The sequence below is a fragment of the Eschrichtius robustus genome, chromosome 5, assembly GCF_028021215.1.
Source record: "Eschrichtius robustus isolate mEscRob2 chromosome 5, mEscRob2.pri, whole genome shotgun sequence".
Classification (NCBI taxonomy): Eukaryota; Metazoa; Chordata; class Mammalia; order Artiodactyla; family Eschrichtiidae; genus Eschrichtius; species Eschrichtius robustus.
In genome coordinates, this window is record NC_090828.1 from 18,725,262 (window position 1) to 18,737,902 (window position 12,641).

Genomic DNA, 12,641 nt, shown 5'->3' on the forward strand with positions numbered 1-12,641 from the left:
TCAGCTCTAGGTCCTTCCCCTTTTAACTTGGCCTTACCCGGGGATCTCCACTGAAAAGTCCTTTGTCCAGTAGTGGACAAATCCCTCCTGACAATCTGCCCTGCTCCTCTCTCCAACTCCACTGCCCTCCAGAGAGGGGGCTGGGCTTGGAAGGGGCAGGTTTTAGGGAGTTAGGGACCAGCAGCAGAGGGATCTGGCCTTCATCCCACAGGAGCTGGGGGGCACTGAAGATTTCCTGTCTGGGGAATATAGGGGCCACTCTGCCCTGTACCACCGTCAGGCCAGTCAGGCACTGGGGCTCCCCCTCAGGCTGGAGAGGCTCCCTTCAGGGCACCCTGGCCCCAGACTGCCCCCAACAGGCCTGGGAGGAGGCCTTAGGCAACAGCACCCACAATCCTGTCCTGAAGAGGCTGCCTGAAAGACTGGGACTGGGGGCTGGGCTTGGTCCTGTGGCCTCAAGGTTCTAAAGAAACTCTGGGGGCTTCCCTGGTGGCTCAGTGGTTAAGAATCCGCCTGCCAATGCAGGGGACACAGGTTCGAGCCCTGGTCCGGGAAGATCCCACATGCCGTGGAGCAACTAAGCCCGTGCGCCACAACTACTGAGCCTGCACTCTAGAGCCCACGAGCCACAACTACTGAGCCCGCATGCCACAACCACTGAAGCCCGCACACCTAGAGCCCATGCTCCGCAACAAGAGAAGCCACCGCAGTGAGAAGCCCGTGCATGACAACAAAGAGTAGCCCCCGCTCAGCAACGAAGACCCAACGCAGCCAAAAATTAAATAAATAAATAAATAAATAAATTTATTTTAAAAAAAGAAACTCTGGGGTCCACTGTCAGCTGCTGGGGATTCCCACTGCCTTGCTCCCAGGCCCCAGAGCCTAAAGACATCCCAGATACACTCCTCTTCCCAATTTTAAAGGTCCTGAGAGATACAATTTGTTGAAAACAGAGAACACTGGAATTTTTGTTTCCCCACCCACAGTGCTCAGAACTCTATCTCCCCAACTGTCCCGGAGAGCCTCCCCCATTGCCCCCTCCCCATCCAGCCTCAAAAAGATGGGCCAGGCTCTCCCTCTGCCTTTCCCCAGGCTCCCCAGCCATCCTGGGCACCAGAATAGACCACTGACCACCTGCCCTGGGGGCTGGGAGGGGCCACAGCCGGCGCTGCCACTCAGGCTGGGGGAGGGGATTGGGAAGGGGGAGCTGGGGCTGCAGGAGGGTGCTCCAGGGCCCCAGGCCACTTCCAGCTGCTTCTCAGTGTAGTGCAACGGGCTCCCCACCAACACCCGACAGGCAGCCTGTGTCCCCACTCCACAGCCTGGACGGGCTTGCAGTGCCAGACACCCTCTCAGGACGGGGCTCCGGCTGAGTCTCTGCCCACAGCTTCCCCTCCTCTCCAGGTCACTCCTCTTCCCCTCCCCCTCCCCCTCCAGGTCTGTCTCCACCTCCCCCAGGGCCCCTGTCCCCCAAACCCCAGCCGGGTTTGCTGGGTCTCTGCCCCCATCCCTCCCCCAGCTCCCTCTAAGTGAGGATGCCCTTGCTTGGTGACCCCACATTCCAGCCTTACTGGGGTCAGGAGGGCTTCCTGCCCGATGTGGGACCCCCGCCCCCACCCCGGCTCCCGGCAGCCTCTCCTGGTCCTCCAGCTGCTGGCCCTTTGCTGCTCCATTCTCGCACACCTCCCCCAGCCTCAGGCCCAATTTAGCTCCTTTAATCTTCCCTGTAATCCAGTCCGACTGCTTCCTGAGCACACACTGCACTTCCCAAACTGCCAGTCCCTGGAGAGGGGTGGGGTGGAGGCAGGGTGGCCTGCGCTCTTCCCTGCACTGGAGCACCGCCCCACCCAGCCCCATGCCGGGCACTCCTGCTGTTCCCCTCTTCTTTTCCCCAACCCTAGGAGGCCCCAGGGAGCTCTGGCTGCGCAAGTCTCTGCCATGTGGACTCTGTAGCCCAGGCCTGACACGATCCTGATTCCTCACCTCGTCTTTTCCCACCTCCTCAGAGCCTTTGCCCATGCTAATTCCCTCTGTCTGGAATACCCTCATCTCCACAGTGCACTTCTTCCTTTGAAACTCTTACCCTCTCCCCTCTCAAGGGCCAGCTTCAGCCCGGTTTCCCAAATTCCAGAGATTGCCTGGGCCCCTAATCCCAGGTCTGCCTCGCACCAGCCATGTGACCTTGAGCAGGTCGCTTCCCTCTCCAAGTCTCCATTTCCTCATCTGTAAATGGGGATCATAATAGTGCATCCCTCAGAGGGTGGCTACGAGGATTGAGTTACTTTACATAGAGTGCTGAGAACAGTTCTGGGTACATGGTAAGTGCTATTTAAGTGTTAAACGAAAATATCTTTTCCTGCCTTGTATTACAATGACTTTATTTCCTCCAAGTTAAGACACCATGAATTGTGAAACACTTCATTTATTTAATTACATCATTTCGGGGGAAGAAAAGAAACATTACTGTATGAAACGTACAAATTATCTGTAAGCCGTCTTCCAATTTCATATATGTGTAAGTTGTTCAGTAACAATATTTGTGTAGCAGCCTCTCTGCTTCTATCCAATCTCCTTTTCAGCTTCTTGTGTATTCATTGTTTATGGTCGGTGCCCAAGGGCTTGGTTTCAGGTTCTTACTCCCAAATTGTATTTAGCTAGGGGGTTTTCAGTAAATTCTTCGGCTCCTTTAAGCCTCAGTTTTTCCTAAATAGCTAAAATAATTCACAATTGTAGTGAATATTAAATGAGATGATATATGTTTAAGGCGTTTAGCCCCTTATTGGATATTCAACCAGGACAGCTATGATTATTGTGATGATTTTTAAACTTTTGTTGAAATCTGGGCTCTCCAAGGACAAGAGAGGTGGAGGAGAGCTGGTATTACTTGGTTGAAGTGCCCTCCAGTGGCCATATCGGAAAACTGCAGGCTTCTGATGTGCTTCGGGAGTCTTTCCTTTGCTGGTCCAGGAACTAACTCAGCCACCCCCAGCCCGGTACAGGCTCGTCCAACCCTCCTGGAATTCTTCACATTATCTTTCCTTTTACAGAGGCCGTAAGAGGCTTTTAAAAAGTACTTAATAGGATAAGAGACTAGGAGCAGAGCTTTAACCCAGGAAGGCTACAGCCTGGACAGACACTGTCTCTCAAAGCTTGTGGGCCCAGGGCCTCCCTCTCTTCCTTCCTTCCTTCCTTCCTCCATCCATCGATATTTGTTGAACACTGGCTGTGTACCAGGCCCCACATCCTAGGTGCTGGGAGTTAGAAAGATCAATTTTAACACAGCTACCAAGAGTTGTTCACAATGTCCCAGACACCACACGCAGAGTTAATCCTTGTATCTGAGTGTTTACGGCTTCTCCGTGTGGCTGAGTGGGAGGGCAGGGGCAGGAACATCAGGTCCAGGCTGCCTGATTTCTCCTGATGAAATGTGTCCACAGTGGATGCTTTGTCTGACCAGGTTTGAGGGCTGGCTTCCTCCTCCCACTCTGCTCCTCTGAGAAGTCCTCCCCATTTCAAACACTGACCAAACTCCTAGCTCCAACAGCACGGGGGTCCCTGAGCTCCCTTCCCTTCCCCCACCACTTCCCTTTCTCCAGGGATGAGAATCAGCCAATACTTAGCATCTAAACCCAGCTCACAGGCCAACTCCCCATTGTCCAGGATTGAGAGGAAGGAGCCTTCCTCCAGAGTCATTGCATGGGAGGGTGACTGGAGGTACCACCATGTTTTTGGAAGACGTCAGGAACGGGAGGAAGGGCTGGGTCGGTGATGTGTACATGGTTCCTGGGACTCTGTTGCCTCCTTAAGCTGCCATCTCCCCTCCTTCCCTTCATGATCAAACTTCTCAAATGTCTTCCCACACCCTTCCTCAGTGTTCTGTTGCTTGCTCCTAATTGTTTCATTTCCTCAGAATTCTTCCCAACTGTAGTAGCACAGGCTATTGGGCCCTCGCTGGGTCCCCTCAACTCCTAGACCAGTGCTGTCCAACAGAAATGTAACCAGGAGCCACATATGTCATTTCAAATGTTCTAGTAGCCACCTTTTAAAACGGTAAAAGAAACAAGTGAGATCAATATATTTAACCCAATGTATCCAAAATATTATTATTTCAACATGTAAGCAATGGTCAAAAATTGAGATATATGAATATTTTGTCATAATCTGATGTATACATTATTTTATATGTACAGCACCTCTCAATTCGGACTAACCACATTTCAAGCTGCTCAGGCAGCTGGTGGCTAGTGTATTGGGCAGTGCAGTTCCAGAACCTGCATTCACTACTTGGCATACACTGTTTCGCTCTGTGTGACTGATCATCTCATTTCCATGTGTCCTGTCTCCCCAGGGAGATTCAAAGTCCCCTGTGTCAGAGTCCTCACTTTTTCATCCCTGTATCTCCCGTGGCACCTTAAAGCTGTGCGCCACATTCACAAGGCTCTGCAAGCACGTTTGTTGATGGGAGTGAGCGCTGGGGATTGATTTTTGTGTTTTCGTTATGGCTGTAAATGGTGTGCTATAGATTGCCTCTATAGATGCACCCTGCTGCAGTATTAGCAGAAACAAGCAGCCTGGTCGTCCGCACAGGCAGAGCCCTGGGGCCGATGGGGCTCGCCTACCCAGGCCCGGGAAATCCTGCCAGACCACGTACCATTTCTCTGGCTTAAGAGCCTGTCGTTGCCATCGTGTGCTCCTCCCTGCAACCCCACCTCCGTTAGACCTCGGATAGAGCCCTTGTCAGGGACCATTACACAAAGGATGTGTCTCTGGCATCCCACCACCAGGCTGGGAGCTCCTTGGGACAGAAAAGGAGTTTTATTCAGATCGACAAGAGCCTGACCCGCAACAGGTGCACAAAACATATTTGTCAAATGAATAAACGAACGGATGGCTGGAGCCAGCCAAGTCTCTCATTCATGTACTCATGCACCCAAAAAAACCTTTGAGCACTTACTACATGTCAGGCACTGTGCTAGACACTAAGGACTCAGCATGAACAAGGCCGACGTGGGCTGTGCCCTCCTGGAGCTCACAGTCTGAGCAGGGGAAACAGACCTCTGTAGCCTCCTGGAATACAGGACAGCCTTCCCCAGGTCAAGGGTCATCATTTAGACCCTTGGCCACAGTAGGCTAGACTGACCCTTGGGTGCTGTGAGGACCTTACTGTTTCAAATTGCATTGATGATATCATAATGGGCCCTGTGGGATAGACCAGGACCCTGCAGTTCAGAGCAGAGGGGTCAAGGCAGGGGAGGGGCTGGTGGTGCCCATTCAGCCTCTGACAGACCCGGGCTCAGCTCGGGAGGAGGCCAGCAGGTGACCACGGCGCTCAGCCTCTCCGCCACGTCCATTCCCGACAACTGGCTCCCAGGCTACCCTGAGGTAACCAGGGCTGCATTCTAGGCCTGTATTCTCCTGCGGGAAGGTCCCAGCCAGCGCAGAGCGCCCAGCTGTGAGCCATGCACTGGCTCGGGGACTGGGGGGATAAAAAGATGAACAAGACTTCGTTCCTGTCCTCAAGTTGCTGACAACTTAGACCCTGAGCAAGTGGCTCACCGGAACATATTCATCATCCTCTTGGTTAACTTTGGCAGAACAGTGTGCTAAGTGGTGATGGAAATACTCCACACAGGGAATTCCCTGGCGGTCCAGTGGTTAGGACTCCACACTCTCACTGCTGAGGGCGCAGGTTCAATCTCTGGTTGGGGAACTAAGGTCCTGAAAGCCACACAGCGAGGCCAAAAAAAAGGAAATGCTCCAAACAGCCCAATCTAGCTCCCTAACTTCTCTCCGTGTCACCCCACAACAGGGCACTGAGCTCAAGGGCAGCCCACCCATTGGCACTCGTGGTTTGGGGAATCTAGATTAGTGTTTCTCAGAATGGTCTAAAGATAGAATTATTTGCAGCATGGTTAAAAATGCACATCCCCTGGGCCTTCGTGCAAATCTTCCGAAGAAGAATTTTCAAGTGTGGGGCTCGTGAATCTGCACTTTAAAAAGCACTCTAGGTATTCTTATCCTAAACACTGCCCTGGAGTGGAAATACCTACCATGGTCCCCAGGTCCCATATCTGGCTGACCAGGGTTGGTTGGTTTCTCTGTCCAGAGATGGGTGTCGGCTTTTGATACTTTATTACTGATGAAAAGCTGTGATTCAGAGGCTGCTGGTGGCCAGCCGTCAGCTTGGAAGGAGTCAGTAGCCACTGAGAACAGAATTCTCTAACTTTCGATTCATCTATAAAATGCTTACCTGAGCAGACACTGTTTAAAGGCCATTAAAATACCAGACAAAGAATAAGCCAGTCCCTGGATCTTTATAGACATATTTACTCAAACCCAAGTGCTTGCAAAGAGTACATAATAGGGAAGAAAAATGAGCAGGCACACCTAGAAATACGAACTGAAATTAAACAGCCCTGTTCACCAAAATAAACAGGACAAATCCAGCGAGGATTAAATGACCTCTAGTCAGAGAGGTTCGGAGCCAGAAGCGCCCCATCTTGGCTCCTAGAAGATGAGGCAAGGGTCTTTCCCTGCCACCTGGGGGCATGAGCCGGCTTTGCAGAGGCACATTAGGAGGTCAGGGCCAGGCCTGCAAGGGCAGCCACTAGCCTTGGGTGTGTGAGTGCTCCCCAGAACTCCCCAGCTGCCTGCTACAGGGCCTGAAACCTCCAAGATTAAAGATCAAGAAGTGTGCCCTAAAACACCTCTGATGAAATGTGCATTTTCTGGAGGTGTAGCCCCTCAAGTCATTACTACTTGTGGTTTATTCATTAATTTCCTAAACATTTCTTTAGCACTAACTGTGTTTCAGGCCCTGTGCCAATCACTAAAGGTATCAAAGTAAGGCATAAACCTGCCCTCAAGTTACTCACAGTTTAATATGAGAGATAAGATTCAGAGATGATAATAGCTAACTTTTTCTTAACCTTTTTTTTTAATTGAAGTATAGTTAATTTACTATGTTGTGTTAAGTTTCAGGTGTACAGCAAAGTGATTCAGATATATATATATATATATATATTCTTTCTCAGATTCTTTTCCATTATAGGTTATTACAAGATATTGAATATAGTTCCCTGTGCTATACAGTAGGTCCTTGTTGTTTACCTATTTTCTATATAGTAGTGTGTAATCATAGCTAACATTTACTGATCATTTATTATTTGACAAACAATGATAAGCACTTCACATGCATTATGTCATTTAATCCTCCTAGCATTATAAGGTTATTACTGTTATCTTCCCCCATTTTACAGGTGAGGAAACTGAGGCTCAATGTCTGTGGTATGATGGTAAATGTTTAACAGTCAGCTCTCTGGAGGAAAGGAACAAAGCCCTGATTTGTAGGATGTGCCAATTGCGGTGGTGTTAAATACTCCCAGGCCGGTCTCAAGCCACCAGCCTGAAGTCACTGAATGTGGAGTTGGAAGGGGTGAGAGTGTGAGCTGGCTCCGTCACAGCACTGCAAATGGCCAGTCAATGAAGGAGCCAGAACTTAAACCCAGGGGTGTCTGATCCTGAGCCCACGTGCTTAACCACTTTGTTATACTGTCAATAACTATACAAGGTCATTGACATTTGAGAGGGAAACATCTTAAGGCCTATGTGACATGCTGGTTTTACAATGCTCCATAAAACTCCCAAGGTTAATCACCAGCACTTCCCTATATCTCTTTGTTTTTATCACAGGAACAGTTGGTTTTCTTTTGAGGGCCTTTAAAAAAAAAAACAACAACTTTTTATCTTGAAATAATTATACATTCACAGGAGGTTGCAAAAATAGTACAGAGAGGTCCTGTGTACCCTTCACCTGGTTTCCCCCAATGGTTACATCTTACACAACTACAGTACAGTATCACAACCAGGCCAGTGACATTGGTGAAATGTGTGTGTACAGTTCTATGCCATGTTATCCAGGATTGTCAGACTTAGCAAATAAAAATAAAGGACACTCAGTTAAATTTTGTTTTTAGTGTAAGTATATCCCATGCAATATTTGGGACACACTTATATTAAGAAATTATCCTTTGTTTATCTGAAATTCAAACTTACCTGGGTGTCCTGTATTTTAACAGGCATCCCTAACTTTATTACATGTGTAGTCACGCAACCACTATTATAATCAAGATACAGGGACTTCCCCGGTGGCGCAGTGGTTAAGACTCCGCACTCCCAATGCACGGGGCCCGGGTTCGATTCCTGCTCAGGGAACTAGATCTTGCACGCATGCTGCAACTAAGAGTTCACATGCCACAACTAAGGAGCCCGCCTGCCTCAACTAAGACCCAGTGCAACCAAATAAATAAATAAATAAATAAATATTTGTAAAAAATAGTCTGATCTAAAAAGAGTTTTAAAAAAAAATCAAGATACAGAACCATTCTACCAGCATAAAGATGTTTCTTGCGCTGCTCTTTTAGAGTCACACCCATCCCTTCCCCCACCTTCCCTGGCCCTTGGCAACCACTCCTCTGTTCTCCATGTCTATAATTTTGTCATTTTCTTCACTTAGCATAATGCCTATGAGATCCATCCAAGTTGCTGCGGTTATCAATAGTTTGTTCCTTTTTATTGCTGGGGAGTATTCTACAAGGGCCATTTCTCACAAATAACAATCACTTTAAAAAATTTCATCCATTCAATAAATATTCATTGTATATCTACCATGGGCCAGGTGCAGACATGAGGCATGGGGAGCTGGTTGCTGTCAGGGTTTGGGTTTTCACCCGACAAGTAAGCAAACCTAGAGCAAGCAAGGAACGTGGACGTGTGTGCAAAGGAGTGATTATAGATGGAACAGATGAGTTATGATGGGTCGGAGGGGAGTGGAGACGAGAAGAGTGAGGAACAGGGAAGAGGTAGGATCAATACTTTGTAGTTCTTGTGTAGGTGAGGAATTAATAGAGTTGGGTACCTTTTTCTGAGGGTTTCCCTACCTCATTTGCAGTTTACTTTTTGTTTAAAATATCAATATCAAAAGAAACATTCCATCCAACACAAACGACACAATTTCTATATCAGAGGATAATATGGATTTTTAAAAAAATAAACAATGTAACTTTTTAAAAAAATTTATTTGTCTGCGCCGGGTCTTAGTTGCGGCATGTGGGATCTAGTTCCCTGACCAGGGATCAAACCCAGGCCCCCTGCATTGGGAGCACGGAGTCTTAAGCACTGGACTACCAGGGAAGTCCCGATAATACAGCTTTAAGTGGGGTTTTTTATTTTTTATTTTTGGCCATGTGGCACGCTTGTGGGAATCTCAGTTCCTGGGAACCCCCTAAGTAGGTATTTTTAAACTGAAGGCTTTAGAGTTAAATGCTAACCAACAAATGCTTACCAACTCAATCAGGGTACAGAAGAAAACAAAAATGATGGTCACAGAAAGTATTTAAAGATCATCTTTCCACCTGTTACTTTTTAGTTTAGTATTTTAAAGTTTTAGTTTTCAAAACTTTTTATTTAGTTTTTACTTATTTAGTTTTTCAAAGTTTTTCTACATACACACATAGGAAAAAAATTCAAAAAGTGCAAAAGGATTCATAGGATTCATAGGAATCCTTTTTATAGGATAAAGGAAGTGTTTCTTCTACCCACCTCCCCAGCCCTCAGCTACCCCATTTCTCCTTTCCAGAGTCAGTTACCATTTTTTGTGGCTCCTGACATACATTAAACACATAAGAATATGTGTGTATCTGTGTATTTATACTCACAAATGACAACATACCATAACAGCTATTCTGCACCACCTTGTTTTTTCACTTAGTAATATATCTTGGAAATTGTACCTGTAGAGGCACTTCATTCTTTGTAACTATATAAAATGCTTTTCAAACCTCCTTCCTAGAACATGATTGGTTGAAAATTATAATATTGCCTGAGCTACTCATCTCAAGGCATCCTGGGATTTGCAGTTCTTACTCAGCTGAGTCTTACTTGGAAAACAGGACCTGAGCAGAAGACACGTGTTGGAAACTAAACTACCCTTCCAACAACAACGTAAGAGAACAAATTGTACCGTGTTATGCAAGACCCTATCATTCTACCCAGAAGCAAATTATTTACTTATTGAAACAACCAAGATATCTACCAGCGATGAGATACCCAGGGCTGTCTTGGCATCAGGAAATCAAGATCATGTGATTCAGCTCCTCACTGTATCCATTTTAGCAGACAGGGCAGGACACACACACACACACACACACACACACACACACTCCACATGCCTTCTCTTCCTTACAGCTTTGCTTTGGTCTTCTGTATCCCAAATGCATTATGTGACAAATTACTACTTAGGAACCTTCTCTCATAAACTGATGGATCAGAAAGGACCCACATATCAAATCAACTCACACTAAAATGTGTAACCTACTGCTATGTTAACTCACAGGCATTTGCACTTTAATAGTTGTTAAACCAAGAAGATAAATGAATAATGGTAGCATTGTAAACACCAACTAAGGGCTGGTAGGGAAGGTTTTCTCTGGAGGCCGAGGGCAAGAATGATTCTCAGAGACTTTTTTTTGGATAGCCGAGGCCCCCCCTTGACTCTTCACTTCATACCCAATACCATTTCCTTATCCAGAGATGACCACTTTCCTTCCAAACCCGTTTCCATGAATTTACATACATATTTATATAAAATCTAGGAATTTAGCTCACTGTGAGAGTTTTACCAAAATACTCTTGTCCTATAAATATTATTCTGGAAATTACTTTTTTTTTTCACTCAATAAATTTGGTCCTTTTTCCTATGATAATACATAAAGATTGACCTCACATTGTTTTTTACTGCCATACGGTACTCTGAAACACTGTGTCTCAAACTTTAATGTGAATTCAGATCATCTAGGGATCTTGTTAACATGCAGATTCTGATTCGGTAGGTCTGGGGTAAACCTTGAGATTCTGAATCTCTGAAAAATTCCCGGGTCAATGAATCACAACATGAGGAACAAAGGTGTAGAGTATGGGTGAAGTTGTGTGGTAGAACCGACTTGGACCAGCTCATAATAACTGATTGTCAAATTTCCAGGAGTTTTGTGGTCCTATTGTGAAACACAGCAATCATTAAAAATGAAATTATTTAAGCTTACAATTAAATAAATTATATTACAAACAGATAATAAATACTCAAAAATCATCACTTTCCTAATTATTTCACTATAAATCTATGTTCCTAAGGTTATTTGTGTCTATTACATCTGTTTGGTGGAAATCTACACAATGGTGTACTTTTCCACATTCCTTCCCAACTCCACATTCAGTTCACGTTGGCAGCTTAGAATCAGCCACGGGTAGAGTTCACACCACAGAAATTGGGTAGAAAAGCATACTCCATTACTCCAAGCCTTCTCCGACATTTGATATTACCAATCTTTTTCATTTTTGCTAATCTGACAAATCAAAAATGGTATCTCATTTTTAACTTGCCTTTCCCTGGTTACAGTGAGATTGGGTCATGCATGTGCTCATTCCTAGGAATTTAATAGTATTTCTTGTTCTTGTAAATAAGACCTTTTTACTATTATATTTTCTGGTTGATTACTGTACAGGAAAGCCGATGATTTTTCCAATCAGGCCACCCCTTCTTCCAGTTCTAACAGCTTGTCTGTTTATTTTCTTGCTAATCAAATGATCTACAAATAGTGACAGACTGTGCTTTTCTATATATAATTGTTTGTTTTGTGACACTGGCTCTGACTGCAGGTCCACACTGACTACCAGTGATAATAGCTCATCAGTACCTTGCTTCTGATTTGAACAGGGACACTTCTATATTTCCCTACTAATGTCTGCTGTAGATTTCTGGTTTCTTAAGAGGATTTGGCTTTTTTTTGTTTGTTTTGTTTTTGTTTTGGCACGCTTGAACCTGCCCCCTTGGCAGTGAAAGCGCGGAGTCCTAACCACTAGACCATCAGGGAATTCCTGGTTTTGTTTTTATTAAGACCGGCTGTTCCATTTTTCAAACATTTCGTTTCACTTTCTAAGTTTTGCATTTTGTTGATATTTGAATTGCTCACATTAACATGTACTCTTTTTTTAACTATCAGACAATGCACTTTTATTTTTATTTGAATTAAGTTTTATTTTCACTTATTTTTTTATTGAAATACAGTTGATTTGCAATGCTGTGAACATACTCTTTTTTGTGATCAGAATGTTAAAGATTTTTAAGTCCCTCTCCCTTACCCCTGTTTGTATCCCTGTTTTAGCTCTTGTCACCATCCTTGAGTGTGTCCCTTCCCCAGCAGCCAGCCTCTGGCTCCTCAGAGAACAAGAATGTTCTCTCCATGTTCCACTCAGCAGTGAAACTTTATACATAATGGCATTGCAGCGAATGGTTAGGGAATGCCATGAATTTAACCCATCACCTAGTGTGTATATTCCTGAATACTCCATTGCAATATCTACTCCTTTGAATTGAGGGCTGCAGGATCTTTCCAACTACTCCCCACTCCCCTGACATTCCTACTCCAGTACATAAACGGCAGATTGCTCCATCGACCTGTAATCCTTGGAATGTTGATAACAACCCTGGTAGTTGGCCCCTGTTTTGAATCTAGGGGCCACCAAAGTCCTGATCAGAATCGATGGCTAGGCAGGGGCCTGGGGTTTTATTTTTTTTTAACTAATTT